Source organism: Ambystoma mexicanum, chromosome 9, assembly GCF_040938575.1.
Source record: "Ambystoma mexicanum isolate Mex_15411 chromosome 9, UKY_AmexF1_1, whole genome shotgun sequence".
In the NCBI taxonomy this organism is placed as follows: Eukaryota; Metazoa; Chordata; class Amphibia; order Caudata; family Ambystomatidae; genus Ambystoma; species Ambystoma mexicanum.
In genome coordinates this window covers 554,840,844-554,856,940 of record NC_090931.1, presented here as the reverse complement: position 1 = coordinate 554,856,940, position 16,097 = coordinate 554,840,844, and the positions used below count along the sequence as shown (strand labels likewise).

Below are 16,097 nucleotides of genomic sequence, written 5' to 3'. Positions count from 1 at the left end.
ACTCTGTTTAGTCTCTTTTTTACCTCTTACATAATGAATACACAAAGCAAACTAGATGCTTACGCAAAGTAATGATCAATAGTGCCAGCCAGTCTGCACATCTACAATCTACTGTAATATTAAAACACAGTTTGCCTCCAGAGTACGCTTTATGATTGAATTACATATTACCGCCTGCAGGAGACAGCTGGCCAAACTGTTTTCAGAGCCTTTTTATTATATCTATTTATTTGTGTCCATTCATGCAGCTAACCTTTTACATTTTACAGACACTCATGTATGGCTCACAAAGTCTTTTCGTCCACTTGAACAGTCAAGTTGATTTTATAAAGGGCGAGTAGCATTTGCAAGAGATGTTTGAAACTTTTATTTAACATTTACTTTGCAGAAATAGTGTCAAATAAATGTTTCACTGTGCATGGCTGGCCTCTTGGTGGCAGTAGTGTGCCAAACAAAGTGGGTTTGTAGGGACATGCACCATTTTAAATAAATTACATTTTAAATGTTTAGGTTGAATAGGTAAACTAAGTTACCCGACCTGTTAAGAATTTGCAAGGCTTGACTCCTCTCACTAATGTCTTATTTCAGCAGTGCGCAAAACTGCTGTATAGTTGCTTTTTACATGTCTTGGGTACAAATAACCTCTGGTGGCATTAACGATATTAGTACAAAATTGCTAATCAAGTGAGCTTGTTTGCTAATCAAAAATACATTTAATTAGCAAACTCTGCTAATCAATTTTTGAAAACTAATTTATGCCTTGTAATAGGATCGAGCAAACAGACCTACAGTGGATATTACAGACGGCACCCCAGTGCTGGAGGTGTCCTGTGCGTACAGTTAATCGTGCCTTTCCATAGTACTGGCCTTGCAGACTTGCAAAAAACACTGAGCAATTTTGGATGAACACAGAACACGGATATTAGGACTCAGAAGAAATCTTAGCCACCCGTCGTCCCGTTCCATGATCAACTTTAAGCTCTTTGTTTTATCAGACAAGGCCCCATTGGACGGGAGCCCAAATTGCATCACAACCCATGCCAAAAGTTTAATCCTCAAGTTGCTCTCGTCGACACAGCCTGCAACCAGACTGAAGCCCGCAAGATTTAATGTTGTGCGATTTGGCATGCATTACATTTCTATGTAAGGAGCAGAAACAGTGAACTGACTCCCTGTCGACTTCTGGCAGCCAGCGTTTTCGGCTATCTTTTGTGAAAACATAAGCAGTAATCTTACTGTTAACTCCCACGTGAATGCTTGCCAGTCTGCATGTAACTTGATAATATTTAGTCTGCCAATTAATGTATAAGTGAGTGACTGTCTGAGGAGGGTTGTATAACCGAAAACTGGGACCTCAGTCGGCCATATCCTGAAAACGTTTTGGGGCGCAAATGATGACACATGCTTTCACATGTCATTATTTGTGCCAAAAAAGATGTACCCAATTCGAAAAGGGCATGTGAATGTGCCATAATGGTGCACACATTCGCATGCCCTTTTTTTAACCCCATTTGTGCAAAGAAGGGGGTGTTTCTGTGTATTTCTGGTGGCATCCTGAATTCACAAACTGAAAGTGCACATGTTTGGGGATGCGCAACACATGGCATGGTCAGACCTATATGCCTCAGTGTATGAAACACTGCTGTCACACATGCACTTATATCCCTCAAAGAGGGATAGAAATGTTTGTTTGCATTTCACAGTAACGGGCCCTTGGTGAAACAGGATCCCAGAACCAATTTGTGTGCTCAGAGACTGTCATACTAGAGTATACAAGGGGTTTGGTCAGCACAACTTTTGCACTGTTGCACACCCTCCAAAAATGTGCAAGTCACCTTTTTCAATAGGGTGACCTGCACATTTCTTAAAGTGGTCTAAGTAAAATAAAAAGCCCATTATGTGCTCATTTTTTACCTTGCGCAATTTTATGTGAGTCTTGCCCAAAGATTGTAGCCACTACTAGGATGAGGAGGTGTTGGCATGAATTTGCATAGAGGTGCATTTTCAGTCTGTTCTGAAGATCAGTTCACTTTCATTGACACTCCTGCAGCCACTGTGGTTACTTTTTCTTCCTGTAGAATAGCATTTTTTACTGAGGATCAGGGTTAAAGCAGACACTGCCATTATAGCGCTATACTGCCTACATTGGTGCAGCTATTCTGGATATATTTTCTAACTGCAGCATGGCATTTTTTACTGGCAAAGCCAACAGGAGCATGTTCTAATATGATAAATCTGACATGTATTGGAGCAGCCAGCATGACATTTATTTTATACTGGAATATACGGTGGCCAAAGTCATCAAGAAAATGTGTTGGAAAATGCTCTGTGCGCTGATGGTGACTTGCATCTATTGGATTTTTTCATTTGTCACCCTACAAAAGCAAATGTAAATGTTGTGGTTTTTGACCCAATCTTTCACCGAAAGTATGCTGCAAAATGCACCATTTTAACCCAATATGTTTTAAATATCCCCTCCCCCACCTGAAACCTCCTTGCTTGGTTCAGCCTCCATCGCTACAATTGATGGCTTATGCACTTTCCTGGGCACGTACACGTCATCCCCTGTGCCAGAGTTGTACTTATTCGGCACAATTTTACAAAGCAGCAAAACATCCACAATAATGACCATGGTGGGATATATGAAAAAGCAGGGGCTCAGGTGGAAGCGGGAGAGCAAGAAGATCTACACCCAACAACGAGCTCAGAGCAAAAAGACAGCAGCAGAGCACAAAGACTAACACCACAGCTGGTATTTCTGCCCGATCACATTGGGCCAGGGGAGGACCAACTAGAAAGTGTACTTTGACTCACTAGGAGCAGAAGAGGTGCTGGCAGGCAGAAGCGCAGCACTGCTATTAATTGAAGAGCTGAATATATTCAACACACTCCCCACCTTGAGGAAAAGCAAGGTGGCACAACTATCCAGGAAAAGTGTGAAGCAGCTTTCAAAAGAGTGGTAAAAAGATGTAACTCAAAGGCGAATGCAACAAAAAAAATACAGCCTGAAATGCTACGTCATAAAACACGAGCTTTGGAGACGGTGTGCGAATCCTCATCCAAACTCAGGGATTTAGCTGTTGCCTGCAATTTCGGAAGCAACACCAAAAGCACCATAAGAGATTCATTCTGCACACATCTAAGTACACACATGTTAGCACTGCAAACAGACCTGCTGTGTCGATCACCAGCCGTTACTGCGTCTGCAAGCATTATCCTGCGCAGGTATTATTATGTATGTAGTCACTTACACCATGGCAGGGTCTGTGAAGCAACTGCACAGCAGTTACTGCGTCTGCGAGCATTGCAGAGCCTGAACCTTACCGTAAATGAGCTTGGGGGCAGCTACTGCTCCGTATAATTTCAAAACCAGATGTTTAGAAAGCCACGTACTTACAATGTTTAATTTCAACATGTGATAAGTACAATACAAGGAATTACAGCTTAAACGTGCATTCCGAGAGGTTGCAAAAGGGCTCCTCTTAACAATATAACACAGGGGTGAGAACGTCTAAGCTAATGGATGCTAAAAGAAATGCATATAAAATTCTCTGCAAGAGCTGGCTCTCACGCACTCACCAGAGGCTGCCTCGAAAATGGACATGAGCTTTCGTAAAGGGTAGTGTCTAGTTCCCATCCGAGAAACGGACCATAGCAACGCATCCACTTCATCACGTGAGGTTTCAACGTTCACTTCATCACGTGGGCTGATCTGCATCACGTGGGTTTCAACGTTCTCTCCGTTGTCTTTTTTGCACGCGCGGAACTATTCCTCCTTTGCAAAGCACATTTCGTATAGTTGATGATTGTTATTTAGTGTTTGAATTTGGTTTCTGGTAGGTATTAAAGTTATCTCATGTTTATTTGTATTTTGTTTATTTGTAAAGCGTGCCAAGCCCCGGGCGCATTTCTTAAAGTTACACAGTTACATATATATATTACAGGCTTACATAAAGGCATCAGATACATTATTTACAAATTACAGTGATTGTCAGCGGGTAAAAAAGATACCAATAGAAAAAAGAAAACATATACAAGCAATTACTATGTTGATTGGTACTTTAATGCAGAGTGGCAATATTGGGAAGGGGGTATTTGTGTGTATTTTGGTGGATTGTCATGTGCATCAGGGGTGAGATTTACTAAAGTACAGGCAGATTCAGTTTGGTTTTTTCGTTATTTCAGTGTATTTTGGGGATATGTAATGTGCATCGCAGTCATGAGCTAATATTGGGGAGGGGTCATTTCTGTGTATTTTGGGGGTTTGTAATGTGCATCGGGTGAGATTTACTTTAAGTATTGGCGTATTCAGTTCGTTTTTTGGTTTTTCTCATACAGATGTGCGATTTGTCTGGGGAGATGTGTTTTATGGAGTCAGGCTGGGCACAGTGTGTTCCTCCCTTCCCAATGGGACTTCCAATGTACTAATGAACAGTATAGCAAACATTTAGTTATCCACCCCGCTGGAGGGGGGAGGGAGGGGTTTGGAGGATTTGTTATGTGCAGCAGATGGGGATATGAATGTACAGCAGATGGGGATATGTATGTGCAGCAGATGGAATATGTATGTGCAGCAGATGGGGATCTGCGTTTTATGCAGACAGACGCATTTGGATACGAATTCCAGAATAACAGTTCAGTTCTTTTTTTTTCTCCTGCATGGGGCCTTTTGGCATTCCCCGGGGAGGGGGTTGTTTATTTGCCCCTTTGCAATGTTGTGGAGCGGCTAAACTATGGAATTCCTTGCCTCCTACACTGAGAATGGACCAGCCCTATCTTAACTTCAGAACTAACACCAACCTGTGGTTGAAATCCAATGACCACTAATTCACATGATGTATAACCCTCTGCCTGCACAACGGAATTGTAACTAACAACGCCCATCCCATGTTTGCAACCTCTACTTGATGTACCTGTCTATAACATTTGTACATTTTTGTATATTCTGCCATTGTAAAAATGAATTTCATTTCATGACTTGTTACCCGTGGAGGTAATGATAACTTTGTACATAATGCCTGTAATATCTGTAAATAGCAGCATACCTTGCTTTGTAAATAATGTCTCACACTTTTGACTCCCTGTAACAAAGCTTTGCACTGTCTTGTAACTGCTGCGCCCTGATACCCCTGGGTCTGGCCCGCATTATAATAATAAACAAACAAATGTGTGGCAGAGAAGGCTAAACAGAGGCCTTGTATTGCTTTCATTATCAATCACACATTTAAAATCCCTATAAAACCCAATAGCAATGTGTGTTTGTTTAACAGTTTGCAGATACTTTCTGAAATACCTTTACGGCGTCATGACGTATTTCTGTTACGTCGTTGTGACGTTTTCACGTGGGAGACGTCTACGTCCTTAGGAAGAGGATCACGGAGGAAGGAGCGCTCCATGCCGTGTATGGGAAGGTAGTTATTTTTTTATTGCGCATATATAAGGCACTTATTCATCTCGGAGAAGCGTCCACGGGTTTGCTCTGGCCGGGTCCGAGATCCGGCATCGGATGACTTGCCGGATCTCGGGACCCGGACAGAGCCGTCCCATGAACCAGAGCAGTATCAAGCCTCCAGCTTAGCAGTGGGAAACTGAGGGCTCGGTGACCTAATCTTCGCGGTGCTCCTTTCCCCAGCCGTCACTCGCGCATTTCCTTTCTCTGTCTGCTCATTCCGTTTGTTTTTTCTGTCCTGAAAGGGACACCGCGGATGTCAATGGGCCGTGATGCTCACTGTGGCGGGGAGGGAGGTGGTCACTGTTGAAAGCAGACATTCTACATGCTGGACACATTATTGTTGTACAAATGTGCATTTTACACATTCAAATGAAAAGTTCTTTCCAAACTCAAAAACGCTGCTGAAACTTGCGTTCACTAGTTTTCTTGGAGATGGCTTTTTTTTCTGAGCACCACACCAATACTCTTTTTAATTTGTGTGCCCCTTGCTTTGTGTTTTATCACAGGTTATATTTCTAAAGATGTTATGTTTACAAATGTTTCTGTTGTGCTGACAGCAGTTATTAGGAAGTTAAACTGGGTTCATGGCTGACAGAGGCAGAAATACCCCAACTCATTGCCCAACCCATCCCTTGGCCACTTTATATCACTTCCCTTTTTCTAAGAAATTGCAGAAAGTCATTAGATTAACAAGTTGTGCATATATTTTTTGTTTTTATTGTTTTGGTTAAATTCAACCTTAAACACATTAAAAGAAACAACAACAATATATCAATACACATAGTTATATTTTGCATATATAACATCTCAGCAATGGTCTGTCAACCTGCTGAGCTATCCCGGAAGCCATCTACTATAGAGCAAGTCTATGCATCCCTTGATGTCCTAAAATCAATCACTGCATTACCAACAGTACTTTGGGTGCACTGCTGCCATAGAAGTGATTTTAAGGTGGAATTCATGTATATCTTCCTGCTGTGGGTGCCAGGCCTTCGTCTGCATTTGGCACCATATGTTGCAGAGAAGCCAGGGGCCCTCGTCTCTGCATGGCAGCCGCAGCAGTCTGCTGCTACGTCAGCGCTGTCACCGAACTGCAGTATAAGCTACATGGCTAGTACTAGGGGTGTCACGGTATTAGTTTTATGACGGTACAATAACCTTCTTGCCAAATGACGGTATATCATGGTTATCACGGTATAGCAGGTGGAGCTAACTAATCTTAACAAATATTTTCTAAAAGGTCATAAATTGTCAGATTTATCATCACAAACAAAACCATGCACCCAGGGCCAGAATTGGGCTTTTCAACATACTTTCCACTGAAATGCCACCCCTTGCTTGCACCAAACACAAACGCACGTGTGGAGAGGAGGGGGAGGTGGGCCCCTGCTGCGACTGGCAAAGCAAACTGAATAGCTTTTCTTAAGTGGTCATTTAGGCTTTTAGCTCCCCCACTGGCTACTGGTGAAGATGAACATGTTGCCATATTGATAATCTGCATGCCACAGATCAATGGAGTCTGATGGTAGTATACGCTTGTGCGCATACACACGCACACACACTATCTCTTTACGTTACAGCCTTTAGTTTACTTCTGGGCCAAAAGGTGTTCAGTAATCACGGACATGTTACCCTTTGGTATGGCAGCAGGGATTACCCACAGAGATGATTAAATTTCGCAGTGTGACTTATTATATGTAAATTCAATGATAGAACGAGGGAAATCCGCCATTGTCATATGTTTAGAAAACATTATCCATTATAAATATATAAACCCCAAAGCCGCCAACCCAAAGTCCCGGGAGGCAACGTGCGTGCCTTGGAAGCAAGACGACACAAAGCAACACAGGTTCGATCCCTGGGTCCGCGCTTAGAAACCTCTGGGTGTTTAAGCACGTTATAAATACGCAACTAAGACAAAAACAATTACGCAACAAAATAAACAAAACCAATTTCTTTAACAGCGCCTCGATGCCCTGGGGCTATGTGAGCGCTTTAAAAAAAAAATGTACATGAAAAAAAAGTAAACCCCTTTCCTTCTTGGCACTGTATTCATTCTTCCTATTGCTAACATGTTGATTTTGTGTCAGGCACGTGTGGTTTATGGAATGGCATTGAAAACAGCTCAAACTGAAACTACTTGGCAGACGACACATCCAACAGTGCAAGACCAAGACTGCGCAGAACTTGCTTACTGCAGCCTTTCCAAATCAGATTGAAAAGCACACTTAACGGTATGAACGGTATACCGGTATAAACAATGTGACGGTTATTATTGTTCAATTAAGTGGTTCACGGTATCTTTAATGGTATACCCTAATACCGTTACAACCCTAGCTAGTACTCAATGTTTCTGAAAGTTAGCTTGGTGAGTTAAGAACTACTGTGTCGTATTTTATGTAAGATATCTAGATGAATGATTGGAATGCCAGCAGGCTGGACTTCTCAGCTATTGTAGGCAGGGAATAGAAAGGGTAAAATATAACAAGCTGATGCTCTTTCTCTCGCTCCTATTATTTTTTGTCTCTGTGCCTGAGTATGAGTCACGTTTTCAGGTATGTGCACTGGTTCAAGCCCTGCGTCCCCGAAAGCGGACATCCAGTCCCCAAGGAAGGATCCGGCAATCCCATATAGGGGCCCTTTGGACAGTGTCCTGGCGCCTATGGCGCCAGGCTCATAAAAGACATCAGTCCTGGCGCCATAGGCGCCAGGCTCATTATGGGAGTGCTTGGGTGCACTTACCTGATGCAGACCATGCTGCAGGATCCCGGCCTCCTTGAGGCCTGAAAGGAACTACTTTACCTGTGGGACTAATTTACCATCCGGGCGTGGTCGGGGAAGGATACATACCTGATTGGAGGAAGGGTACATACCTGGAACTTCTTCCAAGGCTATTTAAACCCCACCCGAACAGCCACACGTGCTTCCCGTTGTTCTGCATCTAGCAGCTGAACGCTCACTGTGTCTGCTCCTGCATCCTGACTTCTGCCACGCCTGCCAGCATCCTGGATCACCTGCAAAGGAAGAGAAGAAGAGAACAGAAGAAGGAAAAGTCCTTACCTGCTAAATCCGCATCCCGGAGACATCTCGCCGACAATCCTGAAAAGGAAGACTTTTATTTAAAAGCTCATTGTGTCGATCGCTGCAGCGCCGCATTCCACTCACCTTTACAGGGCGCCTCCATGTTCAGCAGCGATCATCCGGATTCGCAGTCACGCCCCAGCGCCTAGGGAGAAAAAGACTAGAACAAAAGGTGAGAGAGAGAAGGGAATAAGGAAAGCTAAATCTCCATTTTAAGACTTACCTGTTGATTCATTCTCTCTTCATTTCGGGTCCGCGCCGCATCCTGGCATTTCCGGACCCCGGCCCCTAAGGGGAAAAAGAGACATCAACGTTAATGAGCGAATGAAAAGACATTACCAAAAACGCTCATTAAAGACTTACCTGATTTCTACAAGGATTTCACCTCTCATCTCGGGTCGGTGCCTGTTCCCCGGCATTCCGTACCCAGGCCCCTATGGGGAAAAAGACACTAGCATTAGTACATTAATGCATGGACACAAGGGGAACCTCTTATCAAAAAACTTACCCGGAAGCCAAGCAAGTTTGGTTCTCACCAATCCGAAAATCCAGTGAAGTAACTGGATACCAACGCGCCCCTGCATCAGAAGCAGGATGGAGAGCTCGTCCTTCCAGACCCTAAGGTGAGACGCTACGAGGAATCACAGAAGGGTTTCGAGGAGGGTGAGAGGGGAAAGTGGGAGGCCGATTGCATTACCCTGCAGACAGTTAATCCCCTATTTTCGCCTACAGAAGGATACTTCTGCGAGCCAGACAAGCCAGATTTGGGGGCCCGGTCCAGTCCGTCTTCCGAACCCTGCGCATCACCTTAGAAGAGGTCACAGCAGCGCGAACCAGGCCAGCGCCTCCGTGGGAGTCAGGTCAGCGTTACAGAACTCAAAGCCTTCCTACAAATTCCCACCCAAGCGCTATGGAAAGTTCTGAGACTGATCAGTTGGCCCAATTACTGGGGGAATTACGGGACGAAGTACATGCCGCTTGTCAAGAGACTAATGCCCTCAGGAGGGAATTAATAATATCAAAGGAAAGAACTGATGACCTGGCCAGACAGCTTTTGCAAGGTCAAGCTGGGCAAACTCCTCTACCCGGTTCCGGAGGGAACCCCGCTCCTGTGGTTTCCAGTAACCCTGTGCAGATTAATCTACCTGGAAACATGCCGCTGGCCCCACCCGAACGCTTTGCTGGGGACCCCAAACGATTTGCGGTATTCATGAATCAGTGTCGTTTGCACTTCCTATGCAGACCTGGGGCCTTCCTTATGATCAGACCAAGGTAGCCTTTGTATTGTCATATCTCAGCGGCTGCGCTGCTCATTGGTCAGTTGCACTGGTTACTCAAGATGACCCGATTCTCCGTGATTTTCAAAGGTTTCAAGCAAGCATGGAAAGGTTATTTGCTCGACACTCTCAGGGGCAGGCTCTGGATGACGAACTTCTATCCCTGCGACAGGGCAATCAGGACCTCCTATCCTATATTGCAACCTTTAATAGACTAATTGTGTAAACGGGATGGCCAGAGGATAAAAGAGTCACGTTGTTTTATCGAGGCCTACGCGGAGAACTTAAAGATGTCTTGGCCCAAGTTGTAAATCCGCCCCAAGAATGCACAGAGTATATAGACTTGGTGGTCCAATTGGATCACAGACTTCAAAACAGAAAAGCAGATCGGTCCAGGTTTGAGACCCGGGTGTTGGTCAAGACCCATGCTAATCCCAAGGGAGTTGATGCCTCTGAGCCTATGCAAATTGGAGGGGTTAAAGGACCCTTAACTCAAAAGGAACGTGAAAGGAGGCGGCAGTTAAAATCATGTCTTTATTGTGGGAATTCTGGACACTTTCTACGAGATTGCCCGGCAAAACCGCCCCGAAAGGCGGTAGGAGCCGCTGATAAAAACCATGAAGACTCTGTTTCGGGAAACGACTCCGCCCGACAAGTGTAGGGGTCCGCTTGCCGAGCTTGAAAACTAACTCTCAGACCTCGCATTTCATTGTGCCAATGGTTCTCGTAGATCCAGAACAGCCTAAGCGGTTGCATGCAATAAAGGCATACATCGATAGTGGGGCTATTGGAAACTATGTGGATCGTGAATTGGTCTCTAGGATTAACCTCCCTCTCCGTCCTAAAACCAGCAAAGATGTCATCACCACAGTCGATGGAACTGAAATTGCCTCTGGACCGGTAACACATTCCACTACTGAGGTGACTCTTATTGGTCCCGACGGCCATCGGGAGGGTGTTGTGTTTGATGTAATCAAGGCTCCACAGTTTCAGGTTATTCTTGGAATCCCTTGGTTAGAGACACATAATCCTCGAATTGATTGGCGAGCTAAGAGAATAACCTTCCCAGATTGTACACAAACCTGCTACCCAGAAAACCTGAAGATTAATCTAGCATCTGTAACCTCTACCTCCATGCAACTACCTCCGGAATACCAAGACTTTCAGGACGTCTTCCAAAAGGAACAGGCCAACACGTTACCTCCTCACAGATCGTACGATTGCCAAATCGATCTGGTGCCCGGTGCACAACCCCCTTGTAGCAGGATTTATGCCCTTACCGAACCTGAGAATCTGCATTTGAGACAATATTTGGATCAATACCTAGCTAATGGTTTTATTCGCCCGTCAAAGTCTTCGTGCCCAAAAAAGAAGGCGACCTTAGAACTTGTATCCATTACTGCGCATTGAACCAGATAACGGTTAAAAACCGTTATCCTCTGCCTCTGATCCCTGACCTCCTTGACCAGGTGAAGGACGCTTGCATATACACCAAGTTAGATCTCCGGGGGGCTTATCATCTGGTACGAGTTAAAGAAGGCGACGAATGGAAAACTGCCTTCCGTACTAAATACGGATTGTTCGAGTACCAGGTGATGCCTTTCGGATTGTGTAACGCGCCGGCTGCCTTCAAATACTTCATGAATGATGTCCTTCGGGAACTCATCGATGTTTGTGTTGTCGTATATATCGATGACATTCTGGTGTACTCCTCTTCGGAATCTGATAACAGAAAACACGTCAGGGCAGTACTTGAAAAACTGCGCCAACACAAACTATTTGCTAAATTAGAGAAATGTGTTTTCCATACCACAGAAGTCGAGTTTCTAGGTTTCATCCTGACACCCAAAGGAGTCCGAATGGACTCAAGAAAAGTCGATGCCATCCTCAAATGGCCATCACCTAGCTCTGTAAAAGGGGTTCAAAGCATGCTCGGCTTTGCCAATTTCTATCGCAGGTTTATCCCGGAATTTTCACGCGTGGTACAACCCATTACTGCACTCTTGAGGAAAAATAAACGTTTTGAATGGTCTGAAGAAGTCGAACAGGCCTTTCAGGATTTAAAAGCTAAGTTTACCTCTGCACCTATATTGAAACACCCGCGTCCAGACCTCCCTTATGTGGTCGAGACTGACGCATCCAGCCTAGCCATGGGAGCTGTCCTGTCCCAAAGAGATCCCGAAACCAACCAATTGCATCCCGTAGCATTTTGGTCCAGAAAATTCTCGGCACCCGAGGTTAATTATGCAATCACGGACAAAGAACTGTTAGCCATTAAGTCCGCTTTTAAAGCCTGGCGGCATTATCTGCTTGGCGCTCGACATACCATCACAGTTATCACTGATCACCGGAATTTACAGTATTTGAAAACCGCCAAGGCTCAGTCATCACGGCAGCTCCGATGGGCTTTGTTTTTCGCTGAATTTGATTTTGTGATTACCTATCGACCTGGCTGCAAGAATGGCAAAGCAGACGCCTTATCCCGAATTGGAATGGGAGAATCTGATACAAACTCAGAACCAGTACCAATAATTCCCGAACAGAGGATTCTAGGCATGACTTCGTTACAGACGCTTGAAGACATTCAAGCCAGAGTGAAACAACTCCTGGACCCTACAACCTTACAGGATTGGATACAAAAGGGATCAGACTTTACCATAGATAATGGTTTACCTTATTTCCAAGGACGCTTATTCCTGCCACATAAGGAATTACACGAACTAGTTATTTCCGGTTATCATGATACATTAATAGAGGGACACCCCGGTATTGCCAAGACAGAGGAAAAGGTGAAACGACAATTTTGGTGGCCCTCTTGGCGAAAAGATGTTAAATCTTTTGTGATGTCCTGTGGTGTTTGCGCCCAAAATAAAAGTCAAAAGAAAAGACCAGCCGGTCTCCTTCAACCTCTAGACATACCGCCAGCACCCTGGCACACCCTATCAATGGATTTTATTACGGACCTGCCTCCTTGTTCGGGGTACAATACTATTCTGGTAATTGTGGATTTGTTTTCCAAAATGGCCCACTTTATTCCTTTGAAAGGTTTACCTTCAGCTTCTGTCCTAGCCAAAGAATTCCTCGAAAATATTGTTTGGCTACATGGATTCCCATCTATACTAATCTCTGATCGGGGAAGCCAATTCATTTCCCACTTCTGGCGCAAATGTTCTCAAATGGCGCAGATCGACGTAAGATTATCGACCAGTCACCACCCTCAGACCGATGGTCAAACCGAGAGGACAAATCAGACCCTTGAGCAGTACTTACGGTGTATGTTGCAGCAATCTGAAAGCAACTGTAAAGACATTCTTTGGATAGCCGAATACGCATATAATAATTCTGTCACTCTGGAACTGGCCACAGTCCTTTTTATACTTTGTTTGGGCATCACCCTCGAACCTCAAACCTTGACTCACCTCAGAACCTCGGAATGCCTGCAGTAGAACATCTGCATTCTACAATTACCCAAGCCTTCAAAGAGGCAACTACGCATTTACAACAAGCCAAGAGAAAATACAAGGAGAATGCTGATCTACATCGGAGTGAAGCACCTCTGTATCAGATTGGGGATCAAGTGTGGTTAGCTACCAGACATTTACCACTCAAAGGGCCTCGAACTTTTAACCCAAAATATCTGGGACCTTATTCTATTACGGCAATAATTAACCCAGTGGCTGTTAAACTTGATTTACCAGCTAGTATGCAAATTCACCCTGTTTTTCATGTGTCACTTCTGAAACCAGTGGTACCCGGAACCCGACTACTCAAACCTCCAGAACCTATTCTAATAGTTGGGGAGCCCGAATTCGAAGTGAAGAACATTTTACACTCAAAAATGTTTAGGTCAAAACTGTTCTACCTAATTGATTGGAAGGGGTACGGACCTCAGGAGAGCTCGTGGGAACCCAGCGACCATGTGCATGCACCTCGATTAGTCAGGAAATTCCACCGACTCTTCCCAGACAAACCAAAACCCCCGGAGGGAACAACCTTGGGAGGGGCCTTGGGGGGGAGTGCTGTCATGATGCCCGCTCCTGGGGAGCTGGTTCAAGCCTTGCGTCCCCGAAAGCGGACATCCAGTCCCCAAGGAAGGACCCAGCAACCCCATATAGGGGCCCTTTGGACAGTGTCCTGGCGCCTATGGCGCCAGGCTCATGAAAGACATCAGTCCTGGCGCCATAGGCGCCAGGCTCATTATGGGAGTGCTTGGGTGCACTTACCTGATGCAGACCATGCTGCAGGATCCCGGCCTCCTTGAGGCCTGACAGGAACTACTTTACCTGTGGGACTAATTTACCATCCGGGCGTGGTCGGGGAAGGATACATACCTGATTGGAGGAAGGATACATACCTGGAACTTCTTCCAGGGCTATTTAAACCCCACCCGAACAGCCACACGTGCTTCCCGTTGTTCTGCATCTAGCAGCTGGACGCTCACTGTGTCTGCTCCTGCATCCTGACTTCTGCCACGCCTGCCAGCATCCTGGATCACCTGCAAAGGAAGAGAAGAAGAGAACAGAAGAAGGAAAAGTCCTTACCTGCTAAATCCGCATCCTGGAGACATCTCGCCGACAATCCTGAAAAGGAAGACTTTTATTTAAAAGCTCATCGTGTCGATCGCTGCAGCGCCGCATTCCACTCACCTTTACAGGGCGCCTCCATGTTCAGCAGCGATCATCCGGATTCGCAGTCACGCCCCAGCGCCTAGGGAGAAAAAGACTAGAACAAAAGGTGAGAGAGAGAAGGGAATAAGGAAAGCTAAATCTCCATTTTAAGACTTACCTGTTGATTCATTCTCTCTTCATTTCGGGTCCGCGCCGCATCCTGGCATTTCCGGACCCCGGCCCCTAAGGGGAAAAAGAGACATAAGCGTTAATGAGCGAATGAAAAGACATTACCAAAAAACGCTCATTAAAGGCTTACCTGATTTCTACAAGGATTTCACCTCTCATCTCGGGTCGGTGCCTGTTCCCCGGCATTCCGTAACCCGGCCCCTATGGTGAAAAAGACACTAGCATTAGTACATTAATGCATGGACACAAGGGGAACCTCTTATCAAAAAACTTACCTGGAAGCCAAGCAAGTTTGGTTCTCACCAATCCGAAAATCCAGTGAAGTAACTGGATACCAACGCGCCCCTGCATCAGAAGCAGGATGGAGAGCTCATCCTTCCAGACCCTAAGGTGAGACGCTACGAGGAATCACAGAAGGGTTTCGAGGAGGGTGAGAGGGGAAAGTGGGAGGCCGATTGCATTACCCCGCAGACAGTTAATCCCCTATTTTCGCCTACAGAAGGATACTTCTGCGAGCCAGACAAGCCAGATTTGGGGGCCCGGTCCAGTCCGTCTTCCGAACCCTGCGCATCACCTTAGAAGAGGTCACAGCAGCGCGAACCAGGCCAGCGCCTCCGTGGGAGTCAGGTGAGCGTTACAATCCTTGACTGTTTGTTTTCATATTGCTGCATCGCACCAAACGTCGGTGTGTCAACCTAACCACCTGTGTCCCAGCAAGAAACATCCAGTGAAGCACTTCACCCAGTTATGCAGGCAGGTAAGGATTTCATTTCCCTATGTAACATTGGTTGAGTAGAAGTGCTGAAGGTTTATATCGGCCCTGTGCAGTGTACATCCAGGTGTGGTTTTCGCCGCCAATCTGTGGCCTAGTCCAGGACCACACTTCAACAAAAAATTAGAGCTAGTACTTCACGATCTGAACAGGGAGTCTTCGAAGACTTATATCAAATTGGTGTTTTTTTAATCTAAGCAGTATTTCTGACCCATTTCTGCTGAGTGTTTTTTTTCTTCCCCCAAGCTGTTTGCATGGTTTCTTTTGGGGACTTTTTTTTAAATTCTTTTTTCCCTAGCCTTTTCACGTGGTTCATTTTAAATCTTTTCATGTGGTGTTTGTCAATTTAGATCTTTTAAAGCATTTTGAATTTTTGATAACTTGAAATGGTTTTTAAAAACTAATGTGACATAAATTAACATGGGAGTTTGCAATGTTTTCAGAGTCGATCTTTTTCACTGTACTGATTTGGGAGTGGGGGGGTCCGATTTAGAAAGACGGCTCCATGACCGCACAGACCAGTCTTTCTAAATCGAACTATCGTACTTGTCAAACCCCTGTCGCACACGAGTGCGCGCAGTGGCTGACGGTCGTTGTGAGCCACAGCGGAGCTGAGTTTTGGACTGTATGTATGTGTGAGCGTGTGTGAGTGTATGTGGGTAGGATGCCTGTGGTGGGGTGGGGAAATTGAGAGTTCGAGGGGTTCACCCTCCCTGATT

At 45.2% G+C, this 16,097-nt stretch overlaps 1 protein-coding gene across 5 annotated transcripts in view; it reads right to left on the bottom strand.

Moving 5' to 3' along the window:
* The window catches only part of TRIM37 (tripartite motif containing 37), a 1,981,866-nt gene extending 1,978,173 nt beyond the window's left edge, over positions 1-3,693 (bottom strand). For 4 of the 5 annotated variants that reach the window (XM_069615157.1, XM_069615154.1, XM_069615156.1 and 1 more), the window contains exon 1: positions 3,580-3,693. The gene's annotated coding sequence lies outside the window, so the exon portion shown is untranslated. The remainder of the gene's footprint in view (positions 1-3,579) is intronic. The other variant, XM_069615155.1, reaches the window with a different exon arrangement.
* Between the last annotated feature and the right edge of the window lie 12,404 nt (positions 3,694-16,097).